Below are 13,487 nucleotides of genomic sequence, written 5' to 3'. Positions count from 1 at the left end.
AATGCACAATGTCGAGAAACATTTTTCATCCATCTTGATAATATTCAGAGCAAAGGCGATTATGTAAAGAGAATCTTTCACTACCTGTTTTTTATGACTGTATGTTGTTGCCAATGTTTTATTTATTCTACTGCATTAACGTCATTTCTGTTCCTGCTGGTCTACGCTTCCCTCAATTTGGATGATTTGCCCATTCCATCTTGGTCCATGCTGAACCGATAATATGCACAAATAAAAAATGCAAGTATACAGCAACAGTTAAAGAGGCAATAGATATTCACTGCGGATCAGCTCAAATGTGCACCTGCCAGCGCATTAATAAAGATACCCTAGAACCAAAAGAAATTTCACCTGAATCTCTGCAGTCGTAGTCAATAAAAGCAGCCATAGACATTCCTCACCTCCCCATCACCTCTCCATTGTCCGCTAGCTGGACGCAAGCACCCAACATAAAATTGGCTTGGCAAGTCTGGCAGCTAGAAGGAAGCCTAGAACTGCCCACCTAGAGAAAGACTAACGCCAGACCAGCCCCAGTTAACAAATGGCTGGGCTGTACTCAGGCGACCCGCGGGAAGTGGATAATCTGAGGCCCACTGATATACATAATGACAGTCAAAAAAAGAATACATAACGTCATCAAATACAACAATAAAGTCTACTAGCGTATTCAAAAAAGCATTGAAGAACTTTGAGGGATTACAGCAGGACTCAGATAGGGTGGTGACACAAAAGCCCTAACTTACGGCAGTGCCAGAGCAAAAAGGCTTATCTTCGCTTAAGAGCAACTTCAAAAAATAGATGATGACTGCTGAAATGTCGCTTTTAAAAAAAGAAAGCAGCTTCTGTTCTGAGTGGGCCTAGAAACAAACCGAGTGCTGCCTAGTTCCTAAAAAAGTTAATGATTACACCTTTGTCTTTCGACGCGTATCTTGCTTTTCGATATACTGTCACGTAATACTAAAAGTCACACAGTCCCAAGAGAGGATTGGTCCAATACCTGGATTCAGGCGAGCAAAGTCAGCATGCGCGGCCGCTGAACGCTATCACGAGCTACTACGTCATGGTCTTTTCCCGAGAGCCGTGCGCCACCTGGCAACGCTATGTGGCATTATTACCAATCCAAAAAACAAACATCGCAGTGGGGCCACCCGCATGGTAGGTACGCTAGGTTTAAAAAAAAAACAAAAGCGAGAGAAATGGGTCATTCACAACGGAGGTCGACTAAGCCGTTATCGCGTACAGTACGGCTTAAGCCACACAACGGGTACAATATCAGAGGTTGGCTTACGAAGACGTCGCGATTGCGTGAAATTGTTAGGAAGCGCTTCATACTTATCAGCACCGACCCGTCGCAGCACTTTATGGGGGCCGGAGTAACGGCAAAATAGATTCTAAAATACGCCCGGGCGATGGACAGATGTCCACATTCACATTGATCCCCGGAATTGTAGTTGACTTGTCGGTGGCGAATTTTTAGCGGCGGCCATCAGTGCCCTGCTGTAGGCCAATGTGCAAGCGGGCCAACTGACGGGCTTCTTCAGCTATTTGGGCGATCTCTTCGACGTCTGGTGAGATCTGTTCTTCCTCAGCGGGACAGGGCAGCATTGCATCAAGCATAGTCTTAGTCTGAAATTCACGCTCATACCCGAGGCGACATGGACTGAAGCGCGTAGTTTGCTGGAAGGCTGTGTTGTACGCAAATGTTACGTACGGTAGCACCTCATCATTGGTCTCGTGCTGGACACCCACATACATTAGAACATGTCCGCTATGGTCTTGTTTAATCATTCAGTTAGTCCGCTGCTCTGTTGATGGTACGCTGTGGTCTTGCGGTGGTCAGTGCAGTCATCTGAAATATCTGGTCTTGTAACTGAGCTGTAAACTCCTTCCTTCTGTCAGTAATAACGTACGAAGAGGCGCCGTGTCGCCAGACGACGTTCTGCATGAATAACTGAAGGACATCTGAAGCTGTGCTATGGGGAATTGCTTTGGTCTCGGCGTACCGAGTAAAATAGCCAGTAGCGACTATGATCCACTTCTTGCCGGCAAGCGACAGAGGGAAAGGACCGAGGAGGTCCATCCCTATTTGTTTGAACGCAGCACGGGGTACCGGAACGGGCTGGGCAAACCCTGCTGGCTTACACGGTGGCGTCTTGCGACGCAGGCATTAAATGCAACTTTTGACATAGTGTATGACATCGGCAGATAGCCCGGACCAGTAGCACATGTTTCGTACCCTGGCAAGCATCCGGGAAAAACCCAAGTGAGAAGAGGTAGGCTCATCGTGGCATGCTAGAAGATTCTCTGGAATCACCAGACGTTGGTTCTGTCCTGGGCTCTCGAGATCTTATAAAAGACACCCTGGCGTAAACAGAAAAAGCCAAGATATCGAGAATAGTGCCGAGGTAGAAGTGTGGCGCGCCCTTCAAGGTGATCAATCAGAGTTCGGATGTTCGTATCAGCCCGCTGCTGAACCATTTTGTCCAATGTGTGCAGAGTACCTAGAAAACCGTGATCGTCATCAAGTTCGGGTCCTGTAGTGTAGAGTGGTGCGCGCGACAGCGTGTCGGCGTCTTCGTGTTGACGGCCCGATTTGTACACGACGGTAATGTCGTATTCCTGAAGTTGCAAGCTCCAGCGGGCCAAACGTCCAGACGAGACTGGTAAATTAGCGAGCCAGGACAGGCAGTGATGGTCCGTTACAGCTTTGAAGGGGCGGCTGTAGAGGTTAGGGCGAAACTTCATGGTGGTCCACACAAAAGCAAGGCTTTTCTTTTCAGCCGTCGAGTAATTACGTTCCACACAAGAAAGAGTGCGGCTAGCATACGCTCTAACTCTCTCAATGCCCTCTTAGTGTTGCACAAGGACAGCGCCAAGACCGATGTTGCTGGTGTCGATTTGGTTCTCAGCATCATCCTGTTTGTCAAGCTACGAACAAACAGGAGAAGTCTGATGGCGCTGGCGCAGCAATGAGAGAGCCCTCTAATTCTCAATTCCAAACAAAGAGGTGTCATTTCTCGTCAGGTGCGTCAATGGTTCCGCAACGTGGGTGAAGTCAGAAATAAACCGTCGATAATAAACACTGTTAAGGATGGCGACAACGAGACGAGCGCGAGAGCTGCCGCTTTCAACCATCGAGACAAGAATTCCCGACCGGAAAAGAACGCGGGGTGTTCGGCCGGACGGCGACAGCAGAACGAGTAGGGCCATCGGGAAACGCAAAGGCTGAAGTTTATCCCGGCGTCTCCCGCATCGGTCAGTACCGTCAAGGCGGTCACGCGGTCACCCCTTCGTCTGGCCGACATTTGTGCCAAGACCATGAGGCACCGGCGGTCAACGCTTTTCCGATTCGTCTTGCCGACGGCGCGCGGTGGCTCGTTCGACACAGGTGTGTCCCAGACTATCCAACGCCGGCAGACAGCGAGCTCCCCATGTGCTGCCCTCTATACCGCCACAGCGGCTTCCTCCTTCCCCACCAAGTCTAAACTTCCGAGGGAGCGTGTCTGTGAGAGTGAAAGTGTGGCAGTTTGAGTGACATTCGAGTGATAAGGACACTCTCAATGACGAGCCCGCCATCCACCTAGGGAACCTGGGGAACACGGACCCTTTAAGAACTATGTGTGTGTGCGGGCATCATCACTTCCTCTTCTCCGGTGTTTTTCCTACTGCTCACCATAGAAATAAATCGATTATTCGGCCGTCTACTCCCAACTCCTTCGCTCAGCAGCACTCCTTCCTGAGGTGGAGCGGGTGGCGATGCGCCCGAGGATCCGTCCGGCGACACCCGGGCCCCACCTCTAACGACACATAGACCCAGAGAACGCTGGACAGCTTTCTTGTTAGTAGGAGTAGGGAAAATGGCGACGGCTGCGATCTTGTAGGGGTCGGGACGAACGCCATCAGCGCTTACAACGTGGCCTAGAAACTTCAGATCTTTGTAACCGAAGTGGCCTTTCTGGGGCTTCAGCGTAAGATCAGCCGAGTTGAGCGCTCTGAGGACAGCCCGCAGGCGCAGAAGATGTTCAAACGTTTCGGAAGAAACAAAAACGTCATGCAGGTACATAAGGCAACATTGCCACTTGCGGCGAGTGAAGACAGTGTTCAGCATCCGTTGGAACCTCTCGGAACGTGGACAGGAGCACAAGATCAGAAGACGATACAGCGAGCGCTCCGTAGGAACGTTGCCGGCGCTGAGCACGAGCTTAAAGGGAGCACGTTCTATTCATGTACGCCTTCAGGCTTAGCAAAGGCTGTTTTTTCGCGGTCCCGTTGGTCCACTTCAATTTGCCAATAACCGCTCTTCAAGTCAATTGATGAAACGTACATAGCGTGTCACAGTCTTTCCAGGGAGTCATCAATTCTTGGCAACGCGTAGACATCGTTTTTAGTGACATCGTTCAGTTCGCGGTAATCGAAACAGAATCGAAGTGCTCCGCCCTTCTTGACTAGAACGACAGGCGAAGACCACAGGCTTTGGGAAGGTTCACCAAACCCATCTTCTATCATCCCGTGCACTTCCGAATGAATAACTTCCCTTCCTTCAGTAGAAACGCGGTAAGGCTGCGGTATTGGGCGAAAGTCGTCATAAGCTATAATCTGGTGTTGCGTTGGGGGCGTTTGACGAACTTTCTATGAAGACGCAAAGCACTGTTTATTTGCAGTAGTAGTTGCTCTAGAGCCCGGCGCTTGCCTTCGGGCCGATTACAGTTGATGTCTATGCCCGCGAGAGGATGGTTGTCCGGGACGCTCGGTGAATGGTCGTAGGTGGCAGCTGCCGCGGACGCAAACCAGAGTGGAACATTGACTACAGCGTCAGCGGAAGCGATGGCACTTCCAGAGAAAATGTGCCACCGCGAATTGTAATCTAGCTGCGAGCGACGCAAATGCCTTTAGAAAGAAGGAGCGACCAAATAGGCTCGGCTCTACAGCGTGGCCGTCGCAATATTCGGCACAAGCGACGTCAACCAAAACATTGGTGGCGGAAGCGTGACACAGTTTGCGGACATGCGAAGAGTGGCACTGTGGTGGCTAAAGTTTGAGATCTGAAGTTGGTTTTGATGAAAACGTGACGATTTTGGTTCCGGAGGTCGACACCTCCATCAAATTCCCGCAGAAAGTTGATGCCGATGATGAGATCTCGCGAGAATTTGCACAGTACGATGAAACTAACGACGAAAGTAAACTGGTTTATCTCCACGCCAGCAGTGCACATACCATTGGGCGTAACGAGATCACCACAGGTAGCTCTGAGGTACACTCCAAAACAAGGGCTAACCACTTTTTTCTGGACAGTTGCTAACCATGTAATTAAAATAGAGTAATCGGCGCCCGTGTCCACTTACGGACTGAATCTGCAACAGCCGATTACCACAGGAATCTCCAAAGAACCATGGTTATTTAATTCGGGTGGGGACACCGTCGTTTCTTGGTTGGATCGTAGCTGCGACAAAGGGAGGTTTCAGCAGAGCACATCCCAGTGACTTCACCCCCGAAGGTCGCTGGTTTCAGACTTCCCGGCAAGGGCTAGAGAAGCCGCCTTGTGCCTCTCACTAGAGGCTGTTAGTAGTCGGGAAACAGCGCCTCAGTGACGGTGAGCGCGACTGTCTCTGCAGAGTTGCAGGAGTACATTGGTCCACAAGGAAGTTTTTGATTTGCGGCGGGCGCTGACCGACACGAGGCCTCGGAGAGTCCATGCGGAAGCACTGCAGGCCGAGGCGTCGGTAAAAAAAACTCCAACAAGGTTGGCCCGGCTCTCCGCAGTGAAAACAGAGTGGCCGCCGGCTAGGTGTGCGCCATATGTCAACCTACCGAAAAGGCGTTTGTTGATCCTCATGATACTGCACAGCCTGAACTGATGGGAGCTAGGCAAGAGGCGCGGCGTGAATGGGTGCGGCGACACGGGAGAGGGTAGCTGCGAAACGGAAGCATGGCGTCATGTATCGTCGGCGTACGTGGGACGGTGCCAGGCGTCAGACAGATGTGGCTTGTCGATCAAAGGAATAGGGCCCTGGAACGCCTATTGCACCTACTCGCGGACAAGAGCTGAGATGGTGCTATCACAGGCTGCGATGAGGTGCACACTTTCTACAGCTCCTCATACACAAGCGCACGGATCAGTTCACGCAGTTCATGAGGGTGGTGTCCGACAGGAGTAAATGGTGCTGTGACGGCAGAAGCTTGCTCGGACCGGTAGTAGGTGGCGGAACGCTGTTGAAGGGCATTTTCCATAGTTGGGCCCTCGGTGCGGAAGGGAGCTAAGGTCGTTCGTGGGCCGCGCGCCAGGCCTGCGAAGAGCTGCTCCTTAACTCCACGCATTAAGTGACGCAGTTTCCTTTCCTCGGACATGGATGAATCAGCTGGTCTGACGAGGCACGTCATGTCCTCGACATACATCGACGTACATAGGTGCGCGTTCCATCCTCGAGGCTGAAATACATATTTCTCAGTTCTGTGGCATTGTCCCACTGGTTGAAGGCAGCCGCACGTTCCAACTGAACGAACCAGTCTTCCACATCCTCAAAAAGTTCCCCGTGAAACGACTTGGGAACCATTGTGGTCTGCAGTATATAGTGGGCTAGCGTAGCGCCCTATCGGCTGCTTGCGTAGGAACAACAGCAAGTGTTGTCGTGCCCGTCTTGGATGGTGCAAGCTCCGGCGGGTGCCCTTGGAGCCTCCGGCTGAAGCGGGACCACGGTGTCAATCGGTGCAGGGCTCGCGGAATGGCTGTCAGGAGGGGTTTCTTGCGTGGGCTAGTTACACCCACCACCTCCACCAAGCTGCCACGCTGTACTCAGAGAGGTATGGTCATATACCTCGATTCAGGCAAGCACAGTCAGCAAGCGCGGCCTCAGAACGCTAGCATGAGTCCGACATCATCTCTTCCCGAGGGCCGTGCGCCACCTGGCAACGCTATGTGGCAATACCTTACTTGTTTCGCTGGCGAGAGTGAAAATTTCAATAAATACTGCTAATTTAAGGCATGATCCCCTTTATGTGAATAGCCTCATGCCAAACTCTACAAAAACATTAAACATGGGAGGTGGGGGGTGGGGGTTACCCCAAAGACATCCTCTGCCCTCTTTCCTGCATTGATGGTCAGATGAGCTCCCAAGCTAATGTTTTAATCATTGCCCCCAGATCCTTTCTCAATTGCTAGAAGGACCTTACAAGGATAGAAAAAGCTGTCGGGCTAGTGGTGTTGATTCATAAGCGAATCCTCGGGATTCCGCGCCATCTACGGACTCAAATATGTACAGCTTTTCATGCCGATCCGCAGTGCGGTCATGCCGGGGTTTTCAAGACCTACACTCGAATCCGTCTTCGCTGCTATTGGCGCGTTATGTAGTACAACTCGGTACTTAGGTACGTTCGATCGTGCTTGACTTTCCAACGCCGGAAACCTGCTTCTAACCGTTCGGCTGGTGAGTTACAGCCTCTCACATGCCCGCTTTCACCCTTCGACCGCATTGGAATTGACCTCTATGGCCCTCTTCCGTACACAACTGACGGCAAACGCTGGGTCATTGTCGCCGTCGACCACCTGACGCGATATGCCGAACCTGCCGCGCTCCCAGCTGCAACAGCCCGAGATGTGACCGGTTTCTTATTGAAGAACTTCATTCTCCGTCACGGTGCTCCTCGTGAATTACTCAGCGACAGAGGCCGTGCTTTCTTATCTGACGTCATTCAAGCCCTGCTCGCTCAGTGCAAAATCATTCACCGGACTTGCACCGCCTACCACCCGCAAACCAACGGCCTTACTGAACGATTTAATCGCACCCTCGGTGACATGCTCGCGAAGTACGTCGAATCCAACCGCACAAACTGGGACATTGTCCTTCCTTACATCACCTACGCGTACAACACTGCTGCGCAATCCAGCACGGGTTTCTCTCCGTCCTATTTGCTTTACGGCCGGCATCCAACTGCTCCCCTTGATACTGTCCACCCCTACACCCCTGACGCATCAGAATGCACCACAGTGACCGAAACACATAAAACACGACCACAGGCTCAAAATTTCAAGGTTACTCTGAAACTACCAATACTCTACTTATATACCCATAAAGGCAATGACTACTGGAGATTTTCGACACTTGTGGCAACAAAAAATAACGTTGCAAAAACAACAAATACAATAAGGGGAAACACGAACAAGGGGAGAAAAAAATAGGCACATCATTTTTTAAGCTGCCAACACGTGAACAGTGGACTAATAAGAGCAAAAATACGCATTGGTAACAGAAAATGGGTAACAGAGGTAAAGCTAACAACTAAGACAGCAAAACGCATCAGATGAAAAACACTAAAACCTGAAGAAAAAGATGCATGAACAAGAAAGATGAAGTCAACAATTGACAGCTAGTAGAAGATTAGCAGAAGATGACAGAAGATTAGCACTAAATAGCTAAAACAAAGCAAAGGAATGAAAAGCTCATGAGCAACAAGGGTGAAGTAAACAATTAATATACCGAAACGATGAAGATGAGGTGCATAAAACCAAACAAGAAAGGTAAAATACCAAGAATTGAATTCAACAAATATAAGAACCGGGCTGGGTCAAACAATTCTGGAAGGCAATCTCTTTTTCCGAGAGTCAAATGAAGAGTGTGCGCTTGCGCAATCATCATCATCATCATCAGCCTGATTACACCCACTGCAGGGCGAAGGCCTCTCCCATATTTCTCCACTTAACCCGGTTCTGTGCTAGCTGCATCCACTTGACCCCTGCGAACTTCTTAATCTCATCCGCCCACCTAACTTTCTGCCTCCCCCTGCTACGCTTTCCTTCCCTTGGAATCCAGTTTGTTACCCTAAGCGACCATCGGTTATCCTCTCTTCGCACTACATGTCCTGCCCATGTCCATTTCTTCTTCTTAATTTCCACTAGAATGTCGGTAACTTGAGTTATTTCCCTGACCCACTCTGCACGCTTTCTATATCTTAATGTTACCCCTACCATTTTTCGTTCCATAGCCCTCTGGGTTGTCCTCAACTTAAGTAGAACTCTCTTGGTTAGCCTCCACGTTTCAGCCCCATAGGTGAGTACCGGCAAGGTGAAACTGTTGTATACTTTCCTCTTGAGCGATACCGGTAAGCTACTAGTCATAGTCTGCGAGTGCTTGCCAAAAGCGCTCCATCCCAATCTTATTCTTCTTGTTACTTCCTTTTCGTGGTACGGATCTGCGGTTACTACCTGTTCTAAGTAGACATATTCGCCTACTATTTCCAGTATTTCGCTACCTAATGTAAACTGCTGTTCCTTCCCGAGGCTGTTGAACATTACCTTAGTCTTCTGCGTACTGATTTTCAAGCCTACCTTTTTACTTTTCCTGTCTAGGTCATCAATCATTATTTGCAGTTCATCCCCCGAGTTGCTTAGCAAGGCAATGTCATCAGCAAATCGCAGATTGCTGAGGTATTCTCCATCTACCCTTATCCCTATCTGCTCCCATTCCAAGTCTCTGAATACTTCCTCTAAACAAGCTGTGAATAGTACTGGGGAGATTGTGTCTCCTTGCCTAACACCTTTCTTTATGGGAATTTTGTAACCTTCTTTATGCAGAACTATGGTTGCTGTGCAGTCACTATATATATCTTCCAGCACTTTCACGTACGGCTCGTCTACCCCCTGATTTCGCAATGCCTGCATCACCGCCGAGGTTTCAACTGAGTCAAATGCTTTTTCGTAATCAATGAATGATATGTATAAGGGCTGGTTGTATTCCGAGCATTTTTCTATCACCTGATTGATGGTATGGATATGATCGATAGTAGAGTGCCGTTTCCGAAACCCTGCTTGATCTTTTGCTTGATTGCAGTCTAAGGTTGTCCTGATTCTATTAGCGATTACCTTAGTAAATACCTTATACGTAACAGACAGTAAGCTGATTGGTCTGTAATTTTTAAGGTCCTTAGAGTCCCGTTTCTTGTGAATGAGGATAATGTTTGCATTTTTCCATGGTTGCGCAATCATCCTTGAGCCTAAAAATTTGGCCGGCTTCAAATATCTCACATGTCAGCTTTTCCGGTTTGTTTCTAACACTGTGGATTTTCTTTTTTTTTTCGAAGATTGGATGGCATGGCTTCGTTGAGTCGCAGCTCTGCAGTGGTCTGAGAGATTCCTGAGGGATGTACCTGGTAAGTGATTTTCATGCTCCATTAGTCTTTCAATGATGCATCGGCCTGTTCAGCCGATGAGTACGCTACAATAAGTCGAGAGAATGGAGTAAACAATGCCTTTGGCGCATGCCGCTGAGGTTTCTCTGTGCCCATTGTTGCAGACTTTTTTTCTTTAGCAATCCGACAAAGCTGCTATAGCCGCTCGAGTACAGAAGAGACATCAACTTCTGCTTTCTTTCCAATCTAGTTAATGTTGTGGAAAATTTGCTGCATGTAAGGAATCACTGAAACCTTTTTATGTTGCCTGCGGGCTTCACTGAGTGATTGTTTTTTCGCACTTGCTTTTTTCCAGCATTTTTCCTGCGACAGTGGAGAGGAGTTGTAATGGCACCCTGATTTTGTGAGCCTACATATATAGTTCGAGAAACTTTGTTGCAATTTGAGCTCGCATCCCTTATTCAAGGAGTTAACAAGGGCAAACTGTATGATATTTTTTTGACAAGCTTCGAATGAGCGGAGCCGTTTGGTAGAAAGGGCTTGTTGCCCCTTAGTTCAAATGCCCAGCACACGTGACTGGGTGTAAAGAAAATGCTTAGTTCCAGGAAGCACATAAAATCATTGTCCGGCATTTCTCGCTTTATTTCAAGGGGAGCCAGAATACTCTTAAACAGCTTAAACCAGCTATAGCGATACAGTTTCCCTATGCCTAGTATGTGAAAGAATGTCGATGTAAGATAACCTTCTCGCAAGAATTTTTGAAATGCGGCATTTGGAAGCAGAGCTATTTGCAATCAACATTTCAATATCTGCGCCTTCGCGGATTTCCTCCCACTTTCAACTTTTTAGCGCGCGCAAAGGCTGGCCCTCCTCCACGGGCCTCGCCCACTGACACTTCACAACCGACGCATTTGCGCTTTTACTTTTTTTGCTGAGCGCCGTCCGCCGCAACTTCCGTTTTGGTGCTCTTTCTTGCCGACGCGCCGCCGGTGGCCTCTCGCCGTCTGCTTCATCGTGCTTCGACACAGCTCGAAAGTTTTGTTGCCACGCTATACATCCGTGGCGTTGACCTCACCTTCGATTTTGTGCTACGTCCTGTGCGCGATGGGTGCAGGACAGTTCTGGGCTAGACTGGCCACTCTCTTGAGTTCGCGAAGGCAGTTATCGAAGCGCTGAATTGTTTTGACGGGACATGAGCGGGAGGTTGTTACAGTGTGCAGTCCCTGGCTGCGAAGGTATTGCTAGTGACTGCAGGAAAAACTTTTTTTTTAAATACACAGCGCAACAAACATAGGACAAGCGATGTAGACGGGAACAGCGCTACTCGCTTGTCCGATGTTTGTTGCGCTGTGTATTTTAAAAAAAAATGATGCACAAACTAGCTCAACTCACAGTTCTTTTGCAGGAAAAATATTCTGCATAAAGTGCCTCAAAACGCCAACCTTCGGGAACAGAGGCTACAGCTCATCGGATACCCAGCATCGGTGAAGAAAGCGTTTATCTACGTTTGTGGACGGCATTTCTCTCCTAAATGCGTTTAAGTTTTACCCGGATGTGGTTCACGATTTGAAGATGCCAACAAGACTGCGTCTGCATGAAGGAACGGTACCAACGCTGTTTCTTCCAACACCGCCGGTAATTGTAAAATGAAAAGATTGTGATATTAGCTTGAAGGCCTGGCCTTCAAAAAGCGGGTCCGCGAGCCGTGGTCTCGCCCGACCAGTGACAAATCCAGTCTCTTAAAAACACCGGCTTATTCCGGATAAATAAAAAAAGCAAAAGAGAGAAACATAAGGCGCTACTGCGCTAATAACAGGCTATTCACGAGCGCTACAATAGAACACCTTCGGAAAGCGAGAATGTCAGGACCTTACCGCGGCGAAACAAAACACACTGCGGAGCGAATAAAACGAGCAATGGGGCCAAAGCGCTATCGGCGACACAAGAAAGATTGCTCCTTGCGGCACAGCAACTCACAGAAATACGCCTAAACTGTTCCTGCAGGCACTGCTTCCATCTTCGCGTCGGCGATCTTCTTTCGTTCGTCCGTGCACACCCTGCTGGCCCATGACGCTCGCCGGTTGCCCCACGCCGGCCTTTCCGCCGGGCGAAAAAGCCCCGCGCCTCGCTTCTGACGCGCTTATCTACCTTCGTCTGTCGCCGCTAACATCACGCCCCCCAAGATTATCTGCTTGCTCATGCGCACTCGCGCTGCCCGTGCAAAAACAATACAAATAGAAAGACGCGCGCGCGGTTTAAAACACCTAAAGGGGCTGCGGAGCGCCACAAGCTTTAGACGCGTTATCACAGTACAGTATATTTTTTTTTAACTCAGGCGATCTTGCTTTGCGTTGTGGCATGCAAAAGCAAGATTTGTCAATCACTGTGAATTACACTGCTCAAAATAAACCAGTGGCGAGCTTACGATGGGATTTTTATATTTATTACGTTTACGCTAGTCGACCCCACCTATCACCCATGTAAGTCGTATACTATCGTCGTCGGGGTTCAGCAGCGGATTCTTCAACGACGTGTACTTACGGGGTCGAGTCCCATCTCGGTACTAATTCGCCGAAGTCGCTTTTCGACCTCGGGGTCCATAATATTCGTACTGCAGCAAGGTTATGAGATGCTAGCAAAAGACTAGAAATTCAGAATTCAGATCGCGGAGACTGGTCTTCCGGGCGTTGCGGTGGGAAACTCTCTCGTGCACCTTGCTCGAACCCTGAAACCTTCGTGTTTAGGCTCTCTTGCGTTAGACTTTACGATGCCCCTTCGTGAAAGATAACGATCGATTCTAACGAAGAAAAAAAAAGGAAGGGTATGAGGAGAAGGGAACTGCGTAGTTGTGCGCTGTGGTGTAGTTTGTCAGCCGCGGTTCGGCGTCAGCTGACTGCGAGAAAACGGCGAACGCGCGCGCCGACAGGAAGTGAACAAAACTGTTCGGTGCTCGATTATTATCGCAGCATGATTCCGGCCCTGTAGTTTTTTTTTGTTTTGTTTTTTTTTTTACGCCATGTAGTGTTTGTACAGAGCGCACCCTGAAATGTCGCGCGGATGAAGCCGTGTTCAAGTTCACCAACCGAGGCGGTCAGGAAAGAAACACGTGAAAACCGAGATGGCCGTTGATAAAAGAACGAAGAAAGAAAAGAAAGGAGAGACATGGCCAGGAATGAAGAGATGGAAACAGAAAAAAAAAAGAAGTGTCAAGAGGCTTTACCCTTCAGAAAGGGGGGGGGGGGGGGAGTTCGCGAATGAAACGTTATCACTCGCGTGAACTGGCTTAGTCGCTCAAGGTTGTGCCTCTTTATCCCTAAGCGATCAGCTGCCGATCGGAAGTGTAAGTGTTGGTTTTGGCAGGAGCATAG

The 13,487-nt window shown here is 49.2% G+C and overlaps 1 long non-coding RNA gene across 1 annotated transcript in view; it reads right to left on the bottom strand.

Annotated features, from left to right (window-relative positions):
- The window catches only part of LOC146194938 (uncharacterized), a 29,689-nt gene extending 17,427 nt beyond the window's left edge, over nt 1-12,262 (bottom strand). Inside the window, exon 1 of the long non-coding RNA XR_014705508.1 lies at nt 12,097-12,262. This is a non-coding gene — a long non-coding RNA (uncharacterized LOC146194938). The remainder of the gene's footprint in view (nt 1-12,096) is intronic.
- Between the last annotated feature and the right edge of the window lie 1,225 nt (nt 12,263-13,487).

Source organism: Amblyomma maculatum, chromosome 3, assembly GCF_055883805.1.
Source record: "Amblyomma maculatum isolate TAMU_Amacu chromosome 3, ASM5588380v1, whole genome shotgun sequence".
Lineage (NCBI taxonomy): Eukaryota > Metazoa > Arthropoda > Arachnida > Ixodida > Ixodidae > Amblyomma > Amblyomma maculatum.
This window is presented reverse-complemented; position numbering and strand designations above follow the sequence as displayed.